Raw genomic sequence first — 11,474 nt, forward strand, 5'->3', positions numbered from 1 at the left:
TTTTGTGTGGAAACGCTGTTCCTCCGACTACACGGTCATGGAACAAGCAGAAATCTGCGAGCAGTTCACCATTTTCAGTGTAGTTGCCCACACCGTGTTTTCTCACTATGTGTCCTTTGTGTTGTCCTTTCCAACTTTAGCATTCATGTCGCCCATTATGATCTTCAGGTCACGTTTTGGAGTACGATTAACCAGCGCTTGTAGAGAGTTGTGAAAGTTTTCTTTGTCCTCTTCTTTAGCTGCCTTGGTAAGTGCATAGCACTGAATGATGGTGATCTTTCATCATTTGGAGTTGAACCTGGCTGATATGAGTCGTGGGGAAACTGGTTCCCATGCTATTTGTGTTCTCGCAGCCTCTGGTGTCATCAGTAAAGCTACTCCTTGCGTGTGTTCATGGTCAGGGTCTTCATCTCCCGAGTAGATGATAGTCTCCCCTGACGAAAGTCTGGTCTGGCCGCTGCCATTCTATCTTGTCTCGCACAGGCCGAGGAGCTTGATGACATACTGTAGTTCTTCATTTCCTGTACTAACTGAACTGATTTCCCGCTCTCGTGTAGGGTTCTAATGTGCCAGGTGCCTCATCTGGTTTTTGTCTTGGACGTGAGAAGATGGGTCGGCGAGCTGACTTCTTGAAGGCTTTCGCCAACACGCGTCATAGGCCCTTCCGAAGAGGGATCTTCCCGTCCGGGCTCTCGTTGTGCTTGTGTTGCATTTGGGGTTTCTGTAGCATGGTTGTTTTACAGCAGGGGTGGGCAACATACGGCCCGCGGGCCGGATCCGGCCCGCGACGGGATTTTGATTGGCCCGCATACTGTTTCTGGTCGTACATGATAATGTGGCCCGCGGCCACATTCTGCCGCAATCTCCCACTACTAATTACTTGCTCACTGCGTCGAATAATAGTGACTGTTAGTTATTTTTTGGTTCTTTGTTTTCTTTGTTTTTTGATTCTTTGTTTTCAGTTAGAATTAGATTTAGAAGTCGGCAAGAAAGCAGTATGTTTGTTGTGCAGTGAAAGTGTTGCCGTGATGACAGAGTACAACGGTAGCCGCCATGATGCGACGACACATGCAGGCTATGGCAGTACTTTATCAGCAGCCGAACGGCAAACAAGAGCAACAGAACTGGACAGAAAACTTGTAAAGCAGCAGAATGTATTCGTAAAAACCAAAGTAGCCCAGAAAGCTGCTACTCATGCCAGCTTTGTGGTCGCATACAACATTGCCAAGCACAGCAAATCGTTCAGTGCTGGTGAATTTGTCAGAATATCACAACACACTTTCCAACACTCGAGACTATGGTACCCCAGATGATGTCAACTGAGGAATACACCAATATAATATCTACACTAGACAATGAATTTTCTCGTCGTTTTGCGGATTTCCAGAAACTTGCTGCTGAGTTTGATATCTTGTCATCCCCGTTTACAACTGACTTTGAAAAGGTGTCGGATGCTCTACAGCTGGAATTGATTGACCTGCAGTGTGACTCTACCCTGAAAGAGAAATTCCAGTCTGAAAGCATTGACAAATTGTATGCCTCACTGAATGAGTCCAAGTTTGCCAACCTGAGAAAGATGGCCATGAAACTACTTGTTCTGTTCGGGTGTACATACATTTGTGAGCAAACATTTTCGACCATGAACATTAACAAGACAAATCTGCATTCCAATCTGATGTTCACGTGCAGTCGTTACTGAGGATTTCTATGTCCGACATGCAGCCTGAGTTCAAGCAACTTGTTGACAACTTTGATCGACCGCAGCTGTCTCATTGACTTCAGCAGCTATTGAAGTACATTACGTTAACATCATTGAATACTGTTTTCGGTCTCTATGCTTTAAAATTAAAGTTTACGAGTTTACATTAAACACGATTTATTCCTTGCATATGTAGATAAATACGCGATTAGGGTATTGATCCAGTAATCTGGCCCGCCAAGGACTTCCTTTCCCCTTATCCGGCCCGCCGACCGGAAAAGTTGCCCACCCCTGTTTTACAGGGTAGGGTTGAAAGCCCCACGCCCAACCCTCCTCCTTTATTCGGGCAGGTTACGGTTGGGGGGAGGGGGGCGGGGTTCCAGGCGGAATCACGCTGACCGAACACTATAATATAAAAAGGGCTTGTCAACTGTCTTGTCATACATCAGTGAGTTATAAGTAATGAATTGAGTTTGTACATGTAGTAGGGTAAGAATTGGGCCCTTCTCACAATCCTTCCACACCAACACAAAAGTCAACGCTCTCGTGGGTTCTTAGTTTGTATTACAGATGCCAGTTGATGCTGCTGGCTATGGCGAACGTTAATCCCACATACTTTTCCTCTCACACTAACTGCCCTGTCTCCTTATATACCCCTCGGGTGGGTCACTTTTCGCGGTCTTCTGCATCAGCACTATTTCCCGCAAGCATCAGCACTTTTTTCGCAAGCATCAGCACTTTTCCCGCATGCATCAGCAAAACTATTTTCGCCCTCTTATGCATCAGCACTTTTTCCGCAAGCATCAGCACTTTTCCCGCATGCATCAGCAAAACTATTTTCGGCCTCTTCCGGCGACCACCCACCATCGCCGCCCCCTTGTCTACACACTACCATATACATATCATTGATTAGATTGGGACAATTTTTCAAAATTTAATAACGATTTGGCTGAGCGGCGCAGATGTCTGAACAACCCAAATAAATTCTGCTGTTTGCGGACAGTTCACGACAAAGATACAGCAGACAACATCCTTGGTAAAGTGTGCCTGTCACAAGTATTTCGAAATGAGGCTTTGTGACCAAATTAAGAAATGGGCACCGCACATCATCTGTGTATCATGTAACATTCATCTCACCATGCACGTGTTTAGGGGGATTGCTATCTGTGTGTCGAGACCAACGCTTAGACTCTTGCGAAGTTCTCCGCTGTTAGTCTCGGCGAGCCTAAACAATTAATATGACTAAACCGGAAGCTTTGTACAAACCTGTCGTTTTAATAGTTAATCTGAAATGTGAATAAATCGGGAGCTTTGTACACCTGCCTCGTTTTAGTAGCTAACTCGAAAAAATCGTCTGTCAGCAGTCCAATTACTCAAGTTCGTGATCTCACACAGTGGCTGAAAGGCAAGAGTAGAATGCCATTTGCCATTCTGATGGTATGGCGATAACAATATTGTTATTTCTGCTTGACAAATACCAAAGGTTTCTCCAGGAAGCAGAAAAATAAAATTCTGCTTCCAGATATATACCTTCTGTAATAAAACATGTGCCACGTTACATGCCAAAGAAAGAAAGCGACGTAGATTCTCAGTCGGAGTCGTCTGTTGAATATAAAGAAGAATATTGTGAAATTGATCATGATCAGCCTCATTTAATCGATCAACCAATCCATGAATCTGTATCCCCTGGATGGCTCGTAGACGATTTTTTCAATTAACTCCTAGAACGAATCTATAGACCGAACAGCTTCTGGTTTAGCGAACGACGACAATGGCTATGTCTACGAGAGTAACAACAATAAAGAAACAGTCAGGAGGTGGTTTATACTGTTACGCGGAGGGATGCCACTGTGCAAATGTCAAATGTTTCGGTGCACACTTTTTGTCGCTTCCGCGGGCAGGTATATCGCAAGAGCAAGACGAGTGGCGAGCAGCTCTCATTCATGCTACAGGCCGCTCAGACAAAATTTTAATGTATTGAGAGTCAAGATTTTAGATCTCAATGTTTAGGTGCATTTCATACTATTTGTCATTTCATAAGATTTCAGACTAATGAAGCAAATAATTTGAAGTTCTAAACAGGCATAAACAGGTTTGGTTAATAGTGCGACAAATCAATACATTTACTATAATTATAGTGTTGACATAAAATGTCTCGATCAATTCCATCTTCCAGCTTTTCCCGAAGTGGAAATCTGACTGTCAATTGCTCGCCGAGACATGTAGTGGAGAACTTCGCAAGAGCCCGCGCCATCCGCCTATACAGGTCCATGATCAATCAGAGATTAATGGTCTGTGATCTAAACTTGATAAAGGATAAGCAGTGCTGTTAGTCTCTCTTCTAAATCAGTAGAATTTCTTGGCGATAAGTACAAAGATTAGCATTTACAGAAAACGTAGTGAAACTCTAGCAAAATTCTATTCCACAAAGGACTGTTTCTATGGACAAAAACAATCTTAGGATTATCATGACAGCGAATAGAGGCTCTTAGCTAATTCGATGAGGACAAACTTGAAAGTAGTTTTAATTCATAATGGCAATATCAAGCCTTCAGTGCCATTTTTTCATGCTGTTAATATAAAGGAATCTTATGAGATGGTAGCTGGTTACGAGAAAGGAGGTCGAGTGTCACTGAAAATGCACTAATTTCTTCTTTCACCTTAACCGACGTGATGTCAGTGATGAACAAGGGGAACGTTTGCACCAAGACATCTTAATAGTCATTGAAGACCGTTACAAAGGGAAGTACAGTCCGAATATGATGGGCGACTTTTGCTGGTTCTTACAGGATGAAGTCAAGATCCCAGCAACAACAGTGGAATAGTAATATTACGGCATGTCCGAACTGTTAATCATCTTTAATAAAGGAAATGGCTCGTAACTTGAAAGTGAGACGTTCGAGCTATTATTCAATTTTACCAGTAATCAGCATGTTTTCATTATACAGAAATATTACTTGTACAATTACTTATACAAAGTTAACATCCGGCAAAGCATCAAACAACCAGAACAGTGTACACATAACATGACTGTTAGAGTGTTTATAATAATTGGGGACATTTGATTTCAACATTTTAGAAAGTTACATGATGTTAACAGTGTAGCTAATCTTGCCGAGACGTCGTCTTGAACACTATTGTCAACAACATTCTTGTCAGACGTTAGTCAAGATATAAAAACTGCTGGCTGCTGCAAGGGGAACAAGATCCTTGAGAGTTGGCGTCTGATGACAGTTATTTATCACGCTCTGTTCATGAGATACACATGAAAGGAATCACTCTGACTCACTGAGGTAAGAGTAACAAAAGTTCTCTGGATCAGGTGATTTGTGCTTCAGCGTGTCCTCTCTCGCATTTAAAGAAGAGGTATATTTTACATTTTGTTGCAGTTTTCGACCGGTCAAATAATTTCAGGTAATATACAAGGCTAACAGTATTATTTTGTGAGTATAAAGTATACAAATAAATATAAATGTTTCAGTCATAAATTGCATGCGCCATTCTTCATCTGTTATTATTGAATATACAACATGTAGCAACGAATTGTCAGCATGTCCAATGTTCAACTTTTTATATTTACCTTGTATAAATTTAAAATTACTTCGTGGGCTCTGTTGAAGTGGCACACGAGATCATATCAGGCATTTACACAGCATACCTGGCAGACATAACTTCCTTTTTTCTCGATAGAATTTACAATAGAAAAAATAGTCTGCTTATTGACAATTCACACGGTTTTTCTAAAATAAAAATAATGTGACACTTGAGATCTTAGCCTACTGTTATTATTAGGCGTAAACTTGTGCTTTTGTTTTTAACAATCACACCCATTCATCTCTTATCGATAATTACCTACGTTCTGTTGCTGTTTGGAACAGTGATGCTAGCAGTTTTATGTCTCACAGACATCATGGTACAAGGATGCTAGCGAAGACGAGAAAAATAATGGGCTCACACATATCCTTCCTCTAACCTGCATGCTGACTGAAGATGTTTTCAGCGCTTCCATTTTCTGTCCACTCTGAAGTGAGTCACGTCAGGGTCATGGCCCGGAAGCCTAACTCAGTCATCATTATCTTTCTTCATAGTGTCACTAGTAATTTAATTGACAGGGATGGCAGACCAGGCATCATTCTGCATCTTTATCTTCTGAAGACAATTAATAAATGTTGGAAAAAAAAGAGACATCAGTGGTTACAGTCTGGAAGTTCAGTTTCACGAGCATGACCTTTCATACTGTTGCCGCGGTTGTCCTTCTAATATCACACCCTTTACGTTTTTAAGTTGGAGAACTTTGTGTATATGATGATAATTGACTCAAAAGGCCAGTGTCACGTGTGTGGTCATGGACAGAAAGATTAGTATGAAAACTTAACCTTTCTGCCATGGCAACGCCCGTGGTGTCCGCAACACGTCATGGTGATCACTTCCATTCTCCAACTATGGGAAGTTTCATCTCTTTTCCACAAACCATGTGCATTGTGGTCATTTTCTCTCTATCTATACAAATCAACAAATTGTATTATATATTATTATATCGGGGGATGCGCGCGCACGCTCTCACGAGTTTTGATTTTTCTACCTGCAAAAACACGGAACATTTCTTGTCTTCTCGATGACACAGGTGTACCCGGCCTTGAGGAAATCAACGTGTAAAATGGCAAACAACAGTAAGAATGAAATGACTAACGACAATCATGTAATAGAGAAACACATCGGCTGCGGTGACCGTTTGAAAGCTTAGCGTCACATAACTAACCTTTCATACTGTTGCCGCAGTCGATTTCTCCTGATCGTCCAATATGGGATATCTTCCTCGTCTGAGGTTTGCTTCGGAGTTGATGCAATAGTAACAGTTGTGTGAACTGCTGGTAAAATAAGCAGACATTTTAATATCATTTAGTGAAATGAAACTCAGTAAACGAATCATAATCATTTTAATAATAATGAACAATTATAATTATACCTAAGAATTAGGGTACTTCGTCAATCACACGAAGAACAATCAACTAACTGAAAAGAGTTAATGCAAACCGCTTGAAAGAAATAATAATAGTAATGTTGATTTCTATAGCGCCTTTTCTCAGCTTCAAGGCTGACCCAAAAGCCCTTTACAGAAAACCCCCCAAAAAACCAACAACAAACAAATGCATAACAATAATGTGTTAGGCGTGCGTGACATTGTCGTCAGTGCTGGAACTAGGCAATATTAGTGATTCAGTGATAGGAGACATATAGCGCTAATTCAATAAAACAGCTCAGGCCTTTTTGTAAAGATGAGTTGTTAACTGCTTAAAACCAACGAAAGATGCAGCATTGTGTGCCAAACACATGGCCAGCAGAACCGTTTTGGTGCGGGGGATATGGAATCAAAGGATATCATATGCTGAACGAAGTATGCGGAATGAAGTCTGAGTGGTGAGGCAGGAAGAACACACACACAGGGGAAACAAAATTTTCCGAGCTTAAAGTACATAAAAACGTATTGCGAAAAAAGAGCAACAACTACAAAAAAAAAAAAACCCACACTGAAATGATCGTTGCTGTTAAAAACTTGCTTCTTTTTTAAAGACCATACTATTTATTAAATTAGGCTTATAGTTGTTCCTTGTTACTCCTCGAGGAGCATAGGGCAGCCAGCGGACCCGGTTTTGGGCAGCCCCCTTCAGTTGGGCCCATGAGATTCCGACGTCCTTTGCCTCGCTCTTTTGCAGTTCTTTTCCATGTTTATAGTTGTACTGATCAATAATATGCTTCTCATGTGGGCATCTTTGGTTGAAATGAGTGAAAACGACTTTTATCCAAACGCTTCACCCCTTCTGTCTAGTACGTGCTCCTCACAGGAAAAAAGGTGTTGATGGTAGCTTCCGACAAATGTTCTCCCGCCAGCACAGAGTTAAAGGTAGATGAGTAAAGACACAGGCAGACCGTGCTGGATTCTTTTTTTAAGTTTCGCTTCGCTTTTATTGGTTTGCTTTATTAACTCTACCCACTATATAAAATGACTACTCTGGCAAGAGCAGGAAACTGCGGAAGTGGCTAAGAATTTCTCTTTTATTTAAATTACTCTTTCTCTATGCTAATGAAGCTGAAATCATGAAGCTCGTATAAGACACTTACAGTGAAAGAACACTATAAGTCAAGCCACGCACAAACTTTCGCAACCCCCACCCTATTTCCTTTCTGGTTTGCGTAAGGCACTTAAAATTTTTTTTTTTTAAATTCTGATTAGCTGTTGCCACAGGACGCCGATTTAAACGAAAGACTCTCATTTGCTGATCAAAAGGAAAGCTAATCTCTTTGCCTGACACCAATTACCGTAGAACATATAATATATTGACTGTGCTGTTAAAACTGTCATGGACAGACTGCAGAACCAGCATACGCAGAAAAAAAGGTAAAAAGTCATTCCATGAATGACTGATAAAAAGCCTTTAAATTACTTTCCCGACTGATAAAAAGTTTAGCTTGTAAAAAAGCCATGATCTTTTCTAGCCTTATCAAATCCTATTTAAACTGGCAATGAAAAATACTTCCTAGTTTCCTGAAGGTGTCAACAATCTCAACAGATTTATCATGTATTACACTGGAAACAACAACACTATCTTAATTTTTCTTCTTAATTCTATTGTCGGTCATATCCTTTGCCTAATCTACATTTAATTCCAAAACGTTCTCATCACAACAGTCTACAAAATTTGGTCATGCATTGTCATAATCTTGCTTATGCCCCTGCAACAAAATGATATCATCTGAGAATTTAATAACAATATAGCTATTCTTCTCAGTACTTCTGCAGCTGCCTGTGTGCATGACATATAACAGGAATGATATATAACAGCATTAAGGAGATACAGTACGTGTTTGTAGTAGCAGTACAGAATGATCACTTAAAAAAAAACTTTTGCTGTCTTCAAGTAAACAATTCCAACATCCACAAAACCAATTGATATGCAAGATTAAAATCAGGAATAAAACAAGCGCGGATAATAAAGCAATCGAAAACAGAGGCATACGACGCAAGAAAAATCAACAAGAGACACCAACATGGTCACATGTTCGACATTTTTAAAGAGAAGGTGTGATAACTATGCAAATGGTGTGTGAAGATGCCTATATCTGTTAGTCAAATTAGCCGCATTGGTGGAGTTTGTAGAGACTTGTTTAGATTTATTAATTACTTAACTGTTATGTGTACAGATATGCTTCCGGCTGACCGTTTATTTTCTGACCGTATCTCGTGCAAGTTGCAAAAATATCCTGAACATATTGGGTTACATGGAAGATATATTTAAATATCAACTTAATTAATTAACAAAAAATCACTTCTTTAAAGCAGCACACACACACAAACGATGAAATAGAGAGCAAGATCAACGTGCGCGGGTCAGCCAAGGGTGTTAACACTTTTGCAACATGTGCAATGCCAGCCTTAGTGTCATCTGAGTCATCGCAATCCACCTTTTTGTAATATGCTCTGCTCCTATGATAAGCATAGAGAAACAACTGTTCGGAGTCTGTAATATAGATTTATAATAAGGAAGTTCCTAGAGGAGACAGAGTACTGTCACAGAGGGGTGACATGAAACTAAACAGCCCGCACAATGAGGATGGCCGAGCTGAACCTGTCGCATGACTAACAGTTTTAAATTTTCAAGACTAAACAAATGTCTATTATCCAGACTGTAGGCAGTGTGATAGTGGCTGTTTTGTTACTGTTTTGGCTGCCATATGTAAAATTATCTGACAAAATGTTTTGGTGCCAACAATGATCAGACATAAGGCCTTAGCTACTTAAGCCTGGCTATACTACTACTGTTGGCAAGATGCATTAGTTTGAGCTGTATGTTTTTTGAATAATGGGTCAGTTTCATTTTAAATGTATATGAATGCATATGATGTGTCGCATTGTGACTTGGCAAACTTTTTTCCTGATTTTCGCTGAATTACTGATAAATTTCACTTCACCGGGTTCACCCATAAGGTTTTCCTTATTTCAGGACCGACAAATATTATGTCTTTCAAAATGTTACAATATATTAGGCTCCTATACAAAGTCTATCCCCTATTTGAGGCGTCAGTGGTATTTTGTTTGAGAGCTAACTCGACCTCTCTTTCAATCTCGTCGACACTCGTTGGTCCACCGGCAAACTACTGAAAGCGGAATAACTCGTATGCTCGTAGAGCCTCTGCTGTGCTGTCGTCCTCTGCAACCATTGTGCACCTCTCTGCTGACACTCATCCTGCTCTCAGCGCCAAAGATGGAACCGAGTGTTGGTGTGTGTGTGGGGGGGGGGGAGCGTACGTGACGTCAACATACGTCCAGCACTCAAACAAAAGCAGAAACAGTCAGCAGGTGTGCGCCAAAACTAGCAACAACCCCGGACTACCGGCCCTCTCCAAATCCATAGAGCGCTGAAACAGATGTTGACAAATGCCTCCAAGTTGGTGTGCACAGGAACGTAATGTCTGCCACAAATACCATCCGGACCGGAGGCCTTGCGAATATTCACTCGCTGAAACAGCTCCACAAACTACTCATGACAAATCTCAACCTTCTGTACAGGGTGAAGAGAACTACACACATCTTTCATTTGCACTGAGAAGTCATGAGACTCGAAACGAGCAAAGAAAGCATTAAGAGCATTAGGCAGGGCCGTACTCTCAACGCCTGAGATCGAGATTTTGGCTTTCGGCCCCTTACTCCGACCGTCAATATTGACCATGTTGTTGAGTCCCTGCCAAGCTACTCGGATGTTACCTGTAGCAAACTGAGACTCTATTTTGGACTTGTGTTTCACCTTGACCTAACGGATAGCATCATGGACCTCTCTATGTACCAATTTTCTGTCGTGGGCAGAACCTGGGAAGAACACGTTTTCTTTTTGTTAGGCCCTTGGTCACCCAAGGTTTGTTGTTAGGATAAACATAAACTGCTTTGATGGACTGGTACAATTTACACTTTTTTACTCCTAACGTTTACTCCTGTGTGTTAAATGTATGTATATGTATGCCTGCCCTTGTGAGCGAAGACAAATTTCTGTCCTGGGTCTCCTGGACAGACAATAAAGTCTGTTTTGATTTTGATTTGATTTTGATTTGATTGTTTCTACTATTACTTGTGTGTGCATGTGTGTGAGAGATGTATATATTTGGATTCTGGAACATTAGTCCCCAGTGATTGTTGGTACAGTGGAACAACAATACCCAGTGACTGAAGTTAAAGAGTATCATCCGATTAGTCATCAGTGAAAGCAGTGCTGTGCCGGAATATAACCATTATATAATTTTTATGCTTGATCGTCAAACCAAAAAAGGAACTTTCAGGATATTGTGTTTAGAATTAGAGACAGGGCCGTGCTTAGGGGCAGGCGGACGAGGCATCTGCCTAGGGCCCCGCGCTTTTGATTGACCTATTGACAAACGTTACAAATAAATTAATCGTGGGCTTATGTTATAATGTGTATACAGCGTGCTGTCAATGATAAAAGACAAGATATCCCTGAGGAAAAAAGTGTCGTGTATGCCCTTTGCCTCGGGCCCCGCGGGGCTAAGAACGGGCCTGATTAGAGATATTTATAAATAATAATAGATATTAGATAGTAATCATTAACTGATGTATGTTTACTCATCCGGGTGGGTCCTATTCTTTCCTGTTAGTAGTGTCTCGATCGTGTTGCATGCCGGCTCAGCCTGAACTTTAGTCTGAGAGGGAAGGGGGCTGTTGCGTCACTAAAGTCTGACGAAATTTTGTTTTGTGACGGTTTTTTTTTTA

The 11,474-nt window shown here is 41.0% G+C and overlaps 1 protein-coding gene across 4 annotated transcripts in view; it reads right to left on the reverse strand.

The window, feature by feature from the left end:
- The window catches only part of LOC112556940 (galactoside 2-alpha-L-fucosyltransferase 2-like), a 35,072-nt gene that overhangs the window by 22,888 nt on the left and 710 nt on the right, over positions 1-11,474 (reverse strand). The window contains exon 2 of one of the 4 annotated variants that reach the window (XM_025226442.1): positions 6,459-6,567. The exons of 1 other annotated variant lie outside the window; for it this stretch is intronic. The gene's annotated coding sequence lies outside the window, so the exon portion shown is untranslated. Of the gene's footprint in view, positions 1-5,927; positions 5,946-6,458; positions 6,568-11,474 lie in introns of those variants that run through there. 2 more of the 4 variants (XM_025226444.1, XM_025226446.1) reach the window with 2 other exon arrangements.

The sequence above is a fragment of the Pomacea canaliculata genome, linkage group LG2 (assembly GCF_003073045.1).
Source record: "Pomacea canaliculata isolate SZHN2017 linkage group LG2, ASM307304v1, whole genome shotgun sequence".
NCBI classification, from domain to species: Eukaryota; Metazoa; Mollusca; class Gastropoda; order Architaenioglossa; family Ampullariidae; genus Pomacea; species Pomacea canaliculata.